The 14,874-nt window shown below is 42.8% G+C and overlaps 1 long non-coding RNA gene across 1 annotated transcript; it reads left to right on the forward strand.

The window, feature by feature from the left end:
- Positions 1–1,535: 1,535 nt before the first annotated feature.
- LOC129332557 (uncharacterized) lies at positions 1,536–12,496 on the forward strand. The gene is made up of 4 exons (XR_008597333.1): positions 1,536–1,624; positions 3,468–3,542; positions 9,958–10,028; positions 11,110–12,496. It is a non-coding gene; the product is annotated as an uncharacterized LOC129332557 (long non-coding RNA).
- The last annotated feature ends 2,378 nt before the right edge of the window (positions 12,497–14,874 follow it).

Genomic DNA, 14,874 nt, shown 5'->3' on the forward strand with positions numbered 1-14,874 from the left:
ATTGCAGGGTTGTTGTAAACCACGCTCAACATCCTGATTGCAAAGTGGAAATAAGTCTGGGTTACACGGCATGCTGCGTTTCCTGTAAGCGCCTGTCGCCTTTCGGTAGCAGAAGGCGAATGACGTCACAAGTAAGGCAGTCCCGTCGCCATTCAGGTTTTCGGCGCCCAACCCGCCCATTCTCTTTCCCTCACTCATAATGGCCGCCGCTTCCTATAGAAGCCACTGAAGTCACGGGTGCCCTTAAGCAAAATGGCGGCTGCCCCCTTTCTCTTAAGGTCCTTCGGTCAGGTTAAATAAAAAGGAATCCACTGGTCCCTTGAAGACTAACAACATTTATTCCAGAAGAAGCTTTAATGAGTCACAAAGCTCACTTCATTTAAAAAAAAACTCGTCTGAGAGGTGGAGAAAATTTTACAGGCGCTGCTGCAAACAATAGCAATCGGCAGTGTGACTTGCCCTTTTAAGATTTCAAGAGGACAAGGTGAACGGAGCTGCACGTACTCCAGAGAGTCCAGCTTGCAAGGCTGAGTTCTTGGAATATATAATATTCACTGTACAGCTTGAAACGGATCAGTATGGATTTCATACTATGGAGCAAAAAGCATTTTTAAGTGAGTTTTGTAGGGTAATATTTTTGTTATATTTTATTCTGGTAGGGTTATTTATTTAACTCATTGGTAAGCTTGTAAGGTTTGTATTGTCTAAAGGGTTCTTATTTGTGACCTTAATAGAATAATATAGTAGTTAAGTGTGAGTAAAGTATATACTTGCTCACATAGCTATTTTGACTGGACAGACAAAGCACAGATGGAACTGATGGTAACAGTAGCCCAGCTATAAACAGACCTATAAAGTTCAACATGCATAGCTGCAGAGAACAGATGCAAAACTGTTACAATAATTTAATAATCTATATGAACAGGTAGTTGTGAAATGGCAATAACAAATAACAGTACACAACGTTCACCTCCTCAAAAGTAACATCAGTTGCAGAAGTACCACATATTCTTCCAATGAGCAAGAACCTTAAGGTAGTAACAAGTCCAGTTCACCATTGTTTATTTGAAACTTGAAAACACTTGGAATTGTAACGAATGTGCTTGGATTTGTAAGGTGGAACTCTGTTGAAGATTGCTTCAAAACAGGAGTGCAGCTGCCAACTGGACTGACTTCTGCTGAAATGAGTTGTGCATTGGACTCGTGACTGCCTTTGAACTGGATTTATTTCTGCTGAAATAATAGTGGTGCACTGGCACAGGAACGGCACATTTAGGGTTGCTGGTCCCCTGGTGGGGGCCAGGGATCTCCTGCTGTCAACCGCACCCACTCACTTGGCCATGGAGGAAAAGGTGCAGGAATGGGCCTCACAGGGTGTGCTCCTGGCATGATGCAATGATGTCACTCCCAGGAGTGACATCATCGCACAGGTCCTGGAAGTGCTCCTGGACTTCGCACCAAGTTGATCATTAAAGAATTGTTCTGTTTGAGGCTTAAATCAGCCCTGCACAAAGCACAGAAGCTCTTCCGAGGTCTACACAATGACGTTACACCCAGAAGAGATGTCATTGCGCTGTGCCAGGAGCACTTGTGTACAAAGCATGCATGCAAGGACATCATAGAGGTGAGTACCAGGTCCCATCCCCCCACCAGGAGAGTAAGGGGACCTGGCAATCCGAGGCACATTTAACCTGTAAAATTTAGATATTACCTCTATACTAGGGTTGCCAGGTCCTCCGAAGCCCAAACCAGGGCGTGGGGGGCACACTTATCTTGCATGCACACATACACTCTGGAACACTTCCATGTTGTGCTGGAAATGACTTACTCTTTATGCAGATTTAAAGGTGCAAAGACCATTTCAGACAACAGGGGTGGCAATTCTGCCTGACAAGTAGGGGAGGTTCTAATCAAAGTAAAGATGTGCGAACATGGTTATATTGACTTGAAAAAAAGAACCCTGTTTAAAATAAAAATCTGAGTTCAGTGTTTTACATGTGAAAGCAACAAAAGGCTCATGACCTTCAGTTCTACCTATTAATGTTTAAGTAGTAATTAAGTAGGTTGGCATGAGAATACACTTGAGGTGGCCTTGAAAATTGCATGTCACTGCCAAGTGTCTAAAGTCCTTATCTGTCATCCTAATGTTTTTGTGCCCTGACCTATATAGCCAATGCAAACCTGAGCTCATCAGATCTTGGAAGCTAAACCACTTTGGCCTGAGTTAGTAATTGGATGGAAGACCTCTAAGGAAGATCAGATCTCTATGCAGAGGCAAGTAAGGGCAAACCACCTCTGTTAGACTCTTGCCTTGAAAACCCCAGCAGGGGTCAGCTATGACTTGAGGGCACTTTCCACCACTAATGTCTTTACATTGCTTCTGCCACAACCCTAAAAGCAAAGTTAGTTCTCAAAGAACAATTAGACTCAACACTTCATTCTAACTGCATAGCTGAAAGAGCCTTCAAGGAGCGGGCATAGCCTAGGCTGTTATGACCTTTACTTTCTTTGAGTAGATTTTTCTTTTAATCTTTCCCTTAACACCCTCTGGGTATTTTGCTGCCACCAGGAATATTATATTCCAATATATTTTATTTAAGTTTTCCTTTTGGTAACGTTCCTAAGCGTCATGCTCCTTCGTGGTTCTATGTTGCCCTGAGGATAGGAATGGGATATAGCAATGACAGCTACACTGGGACACAACAAAACAAAATGAACTTTTATTTAGTCAAGAAGTGTATCGGTTTCATAAACGTAGTTCTCGGTTCTTAAAGTTACTTCCTATAAACTCATTCATACAGATCTCTTCTAAGGCTTCACACACAGCCTCTTTCACTAGACTCAATATTTCTCTCACAAATACTTCAATATACTCAGGCAGCACACAGCTAGCCTGCTTTCTTCTGACTGAAAACCTTGCTCTCTTCACGCTACAAGTGACAAATGACACTTGCCTGGCAAGTGAACAGGCTCACGTGTATACCTCCCTGTTCACTTGCCATTCACTTGCGCTCCACTTGATCAAGTGAACAGGGAGGAATACAGGGAGGAAGTGTCATTCGTCACTTGTAGCTTGGCCCTCAGTCTCAAACTGCATTCACTCCGCCCACTCTCAGTCATCAACCAATCATATCCCTCTCTTTCACCCCCACTCTTCACCTATCTCACACCAAACATTTAAAGACACATGCACACATTTACTTGAAATCATTACACAGGCCTCCACAAGTTTATCTGTGGCTACAGCTCTTTAGAGAAGAGAGTCTAAGAATTTATCTGACAAAGGAAGCTTTGGCTCTCAGCAGCTTATACCCTGGAAATCTTGTCGGTCTTTAAGATGCAACTGGAATCCAACCTTGCCGTTCCGCTGCAGGCCAACACAGCTACCCCCCATCTGAAACTAAAAATTAATGTAATAGCGGCTTCCTTGATTTGTATTTCCACATTTATTTCACTCTCACATGCAGGACAACGATGTAATTTCTAGAAGTAACATCATCACACATGGACCAGGAGTGTGTATTCACAAAGACTGACGCCAAGTAAGTACCAGAGCCCTCCTCCAGTTGGTTGACAAAGAGACCTGGCAACCCTTTGGAATAAACCACCCTCTCGGGCCTTGATGCTCCCATTATTTCACCCGCACCTGCATTCTGTGTCGAGACTGAATACCTTACCCAAGGCCTTGGCTTTCCAATCTCAGGTTCATTCTGGGGTGTACCCATGGCCAAGTCATGAATTCCAGGCTCAGCTTAATTAAAAATTGTATTGTTTAGCATTAAAGAATGTTGCAAAGCATAAAACACTCATACACAGGAAACAGACATAAAACAAAGAAACTTTACTGTTACTATCTAGACATTTGCCTATCTAAAAATTTAAGAGCTTACAACCTTAAGCATCTCTGGTCAGCATCCATTTGTTATTCATCTTAAACTATCTAGTAGAATGCGTACCCCCTCCATGCCTAGTTGGTCTGGCATAGGGACATACTGGTAGAGAAGGGAAGTGGGTGAGCTGAGAAGCTAGCTTTTCTAGAGCTCAGCACATCACCCGGCAACTCAAGAGCCAATCAGGGACAAGTTGTTAATTAGCATTTCAGCTGTGAGAACATCTAGGGAGGCCAGGTAGAGACTCTCTGAGACAGTCTCCCAAGGTTGACTCACTGGGGAACTCTCAGACTGCTTGCAGGTGGTGTTGATCAGCTTAGCCAGCACATTTTAGGTTAGGCCAGAGCCTGCAAACACAACACTGAAGCAAAGTTCAGCCATTTTTACTAGGATCCTGGCTTTACTGGCAACTTCCATATAAATCTGTACTCCACTATAGAAGCTTTGACAGGTCATTCATACTCAGCCTAATCTACCTCACAGGTAGATATAAAATGGCAGCACAGAGAATGAAGCAATCCCTTTTGGGTCCCCATTGAGGGGGAAAGTGGGGCATAAAGGAAGTAAATTAATAATTAATTGCTCAAGTTTAATCTGAATACTGAGCTCAGGAAATGCATGTGACAAAGCAAGAGAATACACAAAGGCCGATTCCAGACGGCCCTCTGCAATCCGAAACGTTGCGCGTCATCGCGTGGAAAACGCGAAATATCGCATTTTCTCGCGCGAGTTTTGCGCGGCCTCGTGTAAAACTCGCGCGAGAAAACGCGATATTTCGCGTTTTCTGCGCAATGACGCACGACAACGCGCAACGTTTTGGATTGCAGAGGGCCGTCTGGAATCGGCCAACGTTGACTTGCTGGCTGAAGAGAGATGATTGTTACCTGAGCATCTTGTTCAGGTACTTCTAATCTGGCAGAAATACTTGTTATGTTATTTAATTAATCAGCATTGTGCACGAGGCAGCCAAAACTTATTAGTGCCTCAAGCTAGACATTATCACCTGCTAATATCTGCACATTAAGTACTATTGAAGGCACAGTTACATATGTACAGAAATTATGAGGCCCAGCCCCATTATACAAACAGCTTACTACAGAGTTAATATAATTTCCCCACTACCTAGTGTGGGCACTACCTCATTCAGCAAGTGTTGTGTTTCGGAAGCTTGCCCGTGTAATATTCTAGGTCTTAACAGATACCGGCAGTGCAATCCTCTGCAGGACCTACTCAGGATCTACTCAGAAAACCACTTTGGTATACTCAGTGGAGCTTACTACTAAGAAAAACATTACTGGGGTTGTGCTGTGGGTCTCTCCTGAGGAAGATCATTTGTCCTATCCAAGTTATTTTTGTTGGGGCATACTTTTCAGTTATTGAAGCCATCAGCAGCTAGAAGGTGGGTGCATAAGACCAGTCTCCATGTCGAGCTAGGTCCCAACAGATACTGCAGTATTTCATTAAACTTCAGTTATTGTGTAGAGGAAATTCCCAGCAGAACTATGAATCTCATCAACTTTTAACCCGCCCCCCCCAAAAGGAAATAAGTAACAGGAAAAAAAATTGTTTCATATACAGGGAAACACACGTCAGAAAGAAGTCTAGGATAAAACCCATCTCCCTAACTTGGAACATGTGGTTTTGCCTCCTTTGTGGGGAGATCTAAAGTTTGTTTAGAGTGTTATATCCTTGCATTGTCAAGAGTTGTTTTATGACAGCTTTGCAGCAATTTGCAGTTCTATGAGTTAGCTGAGACAGGCTGCTCTGAGTTTCAGCCACATTGGGACAATCCTCTGCAATACTCAGGAGTGTGCTAGATACCACTCCCATCCCCCCAGCATATGTGTTTTTGCTTTACACATTCTAAATGTTGCAGGATTTTGTCACTAGTTTCTTCAAAGTTTTACACCAAAATACAAACCAAATGGGATATATTTTTTTAAAATAATTTTTTAAATGAAATAATTGATAAGACTTCACCCAGGGGAAATAATAGGGAGGACCAAATGCAACAGATTTGCTGTTAGGATTCGTTATTAGGATTCTCCAGATCAGCTGCTTTCAAGATTAGGGCAGACTGTTTTCCTCCCACGTTCTTTTACCATTTAAAACACTCCTCCAAAGGTACAATTAGGTCTGCAATTAGATAGGCCGACCTGTCTTTTTTCCCCTCAGGAAAACTGACTGCAAGTTCATAAGCTTTAAGGTTTGTTTATTTACTACTGAATCCTTTGCTGAGCACTCTTAAGGCATGGGCGTTTGTAGCAATCTGTGTATTCACACCATCTCTTGCCTCAAACTTGCCCGCCCCTATTCTTGTGTTGAAGTCAGTTTATTTACAGAGGACCTTTAAACTGAAATAGTCCCCAAGGTGGTTTTACAATGCAACAAAATACAATAAAAATCTAGTTGAAATACAATTTTAAAAATTCTGTTGAAACATATAAGTTTTGGAAGAGATAAGGGAAGAAAGGGTTAAACATCCTCTCACCCAGTGACCCTTCACAAATCTTAGGAGTAATGACGAAGCACCTACTTACAGTCTTTCCATTTTCCTCTTGTGTGTCCCTGAGGCTCTCTAGTAGGCAAAGAGCCAGTAGAAACTAACCAGGTTGCTTATTAGCATGCCACAAACAGATTAACGAGCAGTATAATCACTCCTCCCTTGGACCATCCCTTGCATCTGAGGATAAATGGATAATTTATACCCCAGTGAATAATGAGCATGGAAATATTAAAGTCTGTAGTTAAAAATAAATTAGAGAGGCTGGGTGAAGGATGGACAGCAGTGGGTGAAGGATGGGTTGGTAAAGAGCTTTAATAAGGCACCCTGTAACAAACTTTTATGGGTTGGATCCTACCAGCTTTCCTGCTGACACAAGAGGGAAGAGGGTCCTCCTTGACCTTTTCCCATTCTGGAGGTCTTGGGACTCCCACAGACAAAAAACCATGTGGGATAGGATAGCAAAGAGGAGGGGAGTGTAACAAAACCATCCCTTCTTCCTCTTGTATCAGAAAAAAAGCTGGTAGAATCTAGCCCCATGACTTAGAGTAGCGAGGTAGACAATCCCCATCGTGTGTGCTGAACAGAGATATGGCAGACCCTTTTGCTTGGCACGTGGACCTGAATCTAAGGGATTAAAGTGAACTTCTGAGGTGAACAGTCCCATGTGTGCCTGCACAGAAGGCCTCAATGAACAACTCTGAACTTTAAAATAATGGCCTTAGATGGGTTCTGGTATTAAGTGGAAAATTGTTATTCCTGAGCAGATTCTATGATTAATCAAGTAAATTCTCATTGGGAATTGAAACCTTTGGGATGAAGTTAAAACAAAAACAAAAAGAAGGTAATTACAGGCCCTGAGGTCTTACACATCCCTTCTCTTCTAGCCTAGCCTCTAACTCTTAAAACTATTCCTCTCCCATTCAATCCATCATTCACACTAACAGTTTTGGGCCAGTCTCATGACTGATTGGCTATTGTTTCTTAGCCTTTATTTCTTATCCTGATTTATCTGATTCTCTTCTCACAAAACCTGCTCTTATATTATTTACTGATGGCTCTGTTTCTGTTTCTCTGATGACATATTAGTTTCAGATTATGTCATCTCTCTGCACATGGCACTTGAAAGTGCCCTTCTGTCAAATTGTGGCTCTGCGTAAATTGTAGAGCTTATTACTCTCTCTCATATTTGTTTCTCTACCTGAGGCTTTACTGTCTATACTGATTCCTGCTATACCTTTGGGATTGTTCATAATTTTGACACCTTCTGGCAACAGTATAGTTTTCTTACCTCATTTGGTTCGCCTATATTGAAATGGTCTTTACATTGCTGCCTTTCTGTATATTGAATATCTTTTACCTCATTCCTTGTCTATTATTAAATGTTTGGCTTCCACTACTGCTGATTCTATGAAAGCCAAAGAAAATGCTCTGACAGGTTCAGTTGATAAGGCTTTCAACCCTTCATTCTCTTTCTACTGATATGGTACTTTGCCCATTCTGGGCTAAACTGTTACCTTCCCTTTCTGACTTACCATTGCCTAGGAACTAGCTGTGCTTCCTAAAAGCCCTTTACTTGTCTCTTGTCCTCTTGGCCCACTGAATGAGTCACTGTGGAAAGGGAGGAATTGCAGCTGCAGTTTTTGATGGAGCAAACTCAAGTGGTACTTTGAGTGCAGAAGTTGCTGACCTTTTTGGAGTCATTGTGGGGAGATTTGCCTCCTCCTGAAGCAGCTGAAACCAGGTAGCCAAGGCCTGCAATGACGAAGGATAATGTGTAGATCCTCTCCGTCTAGTCTGAAGAGATCCTTCTTTCCCTTGGATAATTTCTGCATGAGGTGCCATCCATCTGGTGTTCCAGTCCCTTCACCCAAGCAGTCTGAAGTACAATGAGAAATCATTTCCAAGCCCTCAGAGACTTTTGGGCCTGAAAATTTTGATGAGTGGAATCTAGCCTTTGTGGGGATGGCTGGTGGTGGGTTTTCTGTGTTTAAGTGCCTTGTTTGGGGGCTTTTCCTGGGGTTCTAATTGTCAAAGAATTGGAGCAGGAAACAAACTCTGTGCCTCTCTTTTAAACTGGCTAGAGAACTGAATGAATCTAACTGTTGGGTTTGTCATGAGATGCCTTATGATAGCGGCTCTGGATATCCTATGCTTGTGGTTTCCCTAAATGTGACTGAAATGAATGATTCCCCTGGAAAACTGTAAATAATACCCGGGACACCCTAACAAAAAGTTTCTATACTGTTAAACCCTCCATAAGTAACTGGTGTTTTGTAAGAAATCATACTTGCCCAAAAGATACCTTTGTGAGGAATAGCACCTGCCAGTGGAAGTTTCTTTGGTTCCCTGAAATTACCACAACAAATTGTTCTTTGGTGTAAAATTGGCAAGGCATATGGAATCAGACCTGTGAGCAATGCTATACAAACTCCACTAATTAGAGATGGGCACGAAACAAACCACAGAACAAAATTCTGTACAGAATGGCTGGTTTGTTTGCACCAAAACACGCGTTCCATGGGAACGTGTGTTTAGGGAACAAACGAATTTTTCCAGCCATTCCATGGCTGGGTTCAGAGTTTCACAGACCCCGTGCCATGGGCTGAAACCGGTGCGGGGTCTGTGAAACTGACAGACTCTTTCTCCTGCTGCCCAGGCTGTCAGTTTGTCATTTTCACAGATCCCACACTGGAACAGTGCAGGGTCTGTAAAACTGACAGCCTGGGCAGCAGAAAAAGAGGCTGTCATTTCACAGCCCCCACGCCAGTTCCAGTGTAGGGTCTGTGAAAAGACAGCCTCTTTTCCTGCTGCTCTGGCAACAGTAGAAGGAAGCTGTCATTTCACAGACCCCACGGTGGAACCGGCGCGGGGTCTGTGAAATGATTGCTTCCTTCTACTGTTGCCAGAGCAGCAGGAAAAGAGGCTGTCATTTCACAGCCCCCACGCCGGTTCCAGTGTAGGGTCTGTGAAAAGACAGCCTCTTTTTCTGCTGCCCAGGCTGTCAGTTTTATAGACAGCTGAAGAAAGGGGCTGTCTGTTTCAAACGCCCCGCACTGGCTTCAGCAGCTGGTGCAGGGCGGTTGAAATGCCACAGAACACCGAACCATGAATTGGGAAAAGGTCGGAAGTTCGTGGTTCATGGTTCCATGGAATGTTACGAACCACGAATCACGTAGTTCATTTGGTTTTTTTTGGTTTGTGCCCATCTCTACCACTAAGAGTTGTTGGGAGGGTGAACTCCATTTACCAGCCTTGCAATTTCAGCAAGCGACCCTGTTGGTTATATAATGTTACGCAAGGGGCAGTGACCATCTCTGTCATCCAGCCAGGTTGGCTTCTCGGAATGGGACCTTTCCATCCTTCTTTCCCTCCTTTTATATTTCCCCTGGACCGTGGGGTTTTATTCCTCCCAATTGCTCCCTGGTCTATGGGAATATCTTTTATTGTACAATAGTTTGGCAAAGAACCCTCATTACCTTTCCTTTTCTATTCTGTGGTTTCTATGCTTCTGGCATGCCTCGAAGCTCTAATTTCAGTTTCTACCATGTAATGTTTGTACAGGACAAGACCATTTTGGTTGACCACTATTTTGTCTGTGGGCTCTGATCCTACAAGAGGTTGCCTAGAAACTGGTATGGTTCTTATTTATTTATTTATTAGATTTTTAGTCTGCCCTCCCCACCAGGCGGGCTCAGGGCAGAGTACAACATTCCAGTTTTCTTAAAATCCAATTTAAAATGGATAAAACATTACAGTAAAATTTAAACAATTGTATACAATAAAACCTCTTGTCAAGATGGCGATGGTAAAATACTGCATTTCAGGCATGGCCCATATGTATATAGGGTGATGGACATATTTTTTTCATATGGCTGGCAGGGGCCCAGCCTAGCCTCCACCATATGCCTGGCAGAACATCTCTGTCTTACAGGCCCAGTGGAAAGATAATAAATCCCGCCGGGCCCTGGTTTCATCAGACAGAGAGTTCCACCAGGCCAGTACCAGGATCAAAAAGCCCTGGCTCTGGTCTAGGCCAGGCAAGCCTCCCTTGGGCCAGGGACCACCAAAAGTTGTTTATTTGTAGAACAAAGTGTCCTCTGGGGTACATATAGGGAGAGGCGGTCCCGCAGATATGCTAGGCCCAGTCTGCATAGGGCTTTATAGGTCAACACTAAAACCTTGAACCGGACCCAGTTTCTTTGCCTGTCTTCCTCACTTGTCATTTCACAGCCAGCTTCCAGAAGGAAAGATTCGGAATTACTGAGATCTTGCCCAATCTCACGCCATTGTTAAAGAATACACTCTCTTTACTGATGCCCAATATTTTGGAAGTATTATGGTTCTGGCAGGACAAGTGCTGCTTTCCTTCATCTGCAGTAAGCGGTTGCGATTTTAGCAAATGAGACATGGTTTTACAAAATTGTATGGCTTTAGATATGCTAACTGCAGCACAAGGAGACACTTGTGCACTGGTAGGAACCCAGTGTTGTATATATATCCCTGATAATTTTGATGCATTGAATTTCATGCTAGTCATGTTGCCTAAGTTGCCTCCTTCCGTTGTGATACTTCAATGAACGGGTGGGATTCCCTCTGGTCTTGGCTCCCCCTGCCACCTGGTTGAAAAATCTCCTGATGGGAATAGTTATAATCGTTGTCTGTTTGATTGCTTTGTGTTGTTGCTTGCACTGTGGTATTTCCTTATTGTCTTAGTGCCATGTACCTCCCAAACCTGTCCAACAAATGCCTCTACAACTTTGCCAAGACGCCATCTCTCCTGAAGCAAAAATGTGCTTGCTCCAGCAGTTCCAGTCTTGCAAAGACAGTCCCTTGAAGAGTTGCAATGAGGCGGAGGCTTCGCTACAACAAAAGAAGGAATTGCCCTGGGAAATTTAACTAAGGTCCTGGTGTAAGTCAAATCTGGAGTATAAGTTCAAAGTAAGCAGGTCACGTACACCAGGCCCAAATTATCAGGAGATACATCAGGCCCAAGAGTAAATTGGCAACATTGAGATAACTGTCAGTTCTCCCATACAAGGAGATAGTTGTGTTGTAATGTTTCTGTAGGTTCCTTGTTTCCACTCTCTTGGTTGCAAAAAGATATAAAAAGTGATGATGTGATTTGCTCTGTGCTTCTGTGGTAGGAGACTCCCAGAGCCCGTACACATTAAATAAAGCTTCCTGGTTTAAAGAACAGAGTGGCTGTTTCCTGTTTCAGTCCACCAGGGATAGCCTGGCTCGCTTCAAAAAACAAGTTCTCAGAACACTACCCCCTGGAAGTTCTCACTACTTGGAGAACAAAGTTTACCATTAAAAAAATAATAATAACTGAAAGCAAAAGGCTCAACCATCTGGCCCTGATGAGTGATTCAGCAAAAGCGATTGCAAGAAAAAAAAACAGCTCAGTGCATTTTCACAAATGAAACCTTGCAGTTAATTCTACATCACATGCACACACATAAATTACTGTATATCATGATTTGCACACAAAATTCTGTGTAATATGTACTCCTTGGCTGGGAGGTTCCCTGAAGCACATACTGTGTTCCTAGGAGGATTCACAATTATTGGTCTAAGCAGAAAGTGGTACCGCTGAGACACATGTGTTTCCACATGTCTTATATACAGCACTGGCTCTCTTTAACAGTATATTAATATAAATAGTTTGGAATAGCATCTTTGCATTTCAAATCATAGACAGCGATGTAGCAAGTTTATTATAATGCACTTGTCTTTCTTTGTAATATTTCTTTGTTCTGTAAAATGCTTGTCACATGTGACACCAGAAATTGCAGTTTCATACACTGTCTTGACAAGAGACACAAAGTTCCTAGGTACAAGATAAATCAAACGGATGGTGTGGTTAGATAAACAAGTGAACTTGGAGTTCATGATCTGAGCTCAGAAGATAAGTAAACCTCGTGATTTATCACTACTCTTGCGTCAGTTTGCCTGCAGAAAGGTATATAATGTGTCCCGAAACTCATTGTGGGCACTTAGCACCCTCTTGCCTGTGCTAGATCCACAACTGTGTCACCTTCAATCTGTCTGTCTTTGTTTCTCTGTCTATGTATCTTTGTTTATTCTGAGCTTGCTCCTGTTCCCGAATAAAAGATTTTTCACAGATCACTGTTTTCAGCTTCCTCTGTTTAAGCTGACACAACAACAGTTACTATAACTTATATTCTGTGCCTTCTTTTATCAGGTATCTCTGTTAGAGATGACTCTTGGACCTGAATCAAACTGCAGCCATCCTTCCCTGCCAAAGTGCCTCATCTCTGTAATATCAGCGAGAGACAGGTCCAGAAAACAGAGAGGATTGGATTGGAATGTGTGTCAGCAAAGCCTTTACCATAGCCCAAGCTCAGGAATTTTAGCACAATTTACTGTTCCTCAGCCCCAGAAGGTCTGCAAGAATGTGGGACATAAAAGAACAAAGGGGTCTTGATGTCTTTAGCTATAGGTGCCAAATGTAACATTAGAACTAGCTGAGAATCCTCCCTGGGAGCAGGAACAAACCCTACTTCCAGGCAGGCTTGCCAGTCCTCCAGTAGGAGTGGGGGATCCCTCACCCCCAGCCTCTGCTCCCCGTCACTACTCACCTGGCTGGTGGAGGAAAAAAGCACATGAATGCGGTGGTGGGGGTAAAGCGTGCTCCTGTGAGCTCTGGAGTGCCCCTGCATCGCACCAGGAATGATATCTTTCCTGCCACAACGCAAAGGTTTAATGTTTGGGGCCAATTCTTACTCAGTTGGCCCCTGGCACAACCCATTACTTCCACCTCATGCCAGGAATGATATCATTCCTAGCGTGATGTGAGGATGTCTGAAGCGCATGTGCAAAATAAGTCTCTCCCTATGCGGCTCACCTCCCTGACCCCCCATCCCCCACTTTCACCTCCCCCCAGGGACCCGGCAACCTTACTCCAAGGTGATGCAGGCAAATCCCAAAGGACAAAGAAATTAAGTGAGCAAAGATGGGCTATAAGAGTACCCCTTTGTTCTAGGTCTCCCTCCTTCCCTTGGGGCACACAGCTCTAGCTGTCACAGCACTTTTCGCTGCAGCAATAGGGCCTGCCAGGTTTGCCAAGTGCCCGCTTACAGCAGGCAGTCATTTGGCAATTAAGGCCTCTGTCAGCTGATTCTCAGCTGATTGGAAGGTGGAAGTAGGCCAACTAAAGGGAGGTGTACTATCGTTATCTCTGTGTGATTATTTATTGATGTTATTTATAGTCCGCCGTTCTCACTGAGACTCAAGAAGGATTACACAGTATAGGTCAATATGATCAACAAGTGGGGCATTCAATAACCAATACAATAGGGTACACATTAAAAAAATTAGAAAAGAAGCATAAAATTCAAATACAGGAATACAGAGATGAAACGCCATTGAAACAAACATAAGTAATTTGACGTGACAAATTAACCAATGCAGAAACTACTCAGTAGGAACATATCTACATCAGAACATTTTGTCCCTGCACCCTTATATTGATTTAGTGACACATTATGACTTTTAAGAAATTACACATATTACTTTGCTCTTGTGTTGCCAGAGGTAGTATGTAAATAATAATTCTAAATCCAAACACAGTAAAAATGACAAAGCCCAAAATTCTCACTTCAGGAAATGACTTTCCTTGGAGGTACAAGGGTCTAGACAGAGGCCAGCCCAGGCAATTCCAAATTAGGGTCAAACTAAACACAATAAAATAAAATTCATTTTGGTTTTAGACTAAACTATATCCTGAACTCTCAGCTTATCAAGTCTCCAGTGAGTGACCTTGAGTGAGTCAGTCACTCTCAGAGTGATTCCGCACACGTTGGATAATGTGCTTCCAATCCTCTTTATAGATCATTTGGAACAGATTTTTGTGTGTGTGGAACAAAAAATCCACCACAAATGATTGATAAAGTGCCTTGAAAGTGCATTATCCAACGTGCAGAATCACTCTCTGACTCATAGGGCTGTTATGAGGATAAAATGGAGGAAAGGGCCATAAACACTGCCCTGAGCTCCTGGAGAATGTGTGATAAACTCAAATAGAAATAAAATATCTAAATAAAACAAATATTACAACAAAGTCATAAGTCTCCAGTGCTCCCTCCACCAAAGGAAACAAACTCAAGTAGCACTGAGTTCTTTGGCTCAGATAAATGAATATTAACATATCTACATTTTAGTGTCCTGGATAATTTGCTATCAAATAATGCTGTCAATATATTCTTGATTCACACAGAAATCCCTTACCCATCAATGTGTCCCTTCTTACATTAAATTTATATGCATAATGTAGGTGTGCTAAAATGATGTCGCTCGGCTTATTCATAGAAGGCATCCATCGATCCGCTTTCTACATATAGCATATACAAATCAATGTAGAAAGTTAGGTTAAAATCAAACTATTGCCAAATGACGTCCCACAGCCAAGAGCAAATGCATGTTTTCACCATATGTATTAAACAGGTGCATGTTTTA

Source organism: Eublepharis macularius, chromosome 6 (assembly GCF_028583425.1).
Source record: "Eublepharis macularius isolate TG4126 chromosome 6, MPM_Emac_v1.0, whole genome shotgun sequence".
In the NCBI taxonomy this organism is placed as follows: domain Eukaryota; kingdom Metazoa; phylum Chordata; class Lepidosauria; order Squamata; family Eublepharidae; genus Eublepharis; species Eublepharis macularius.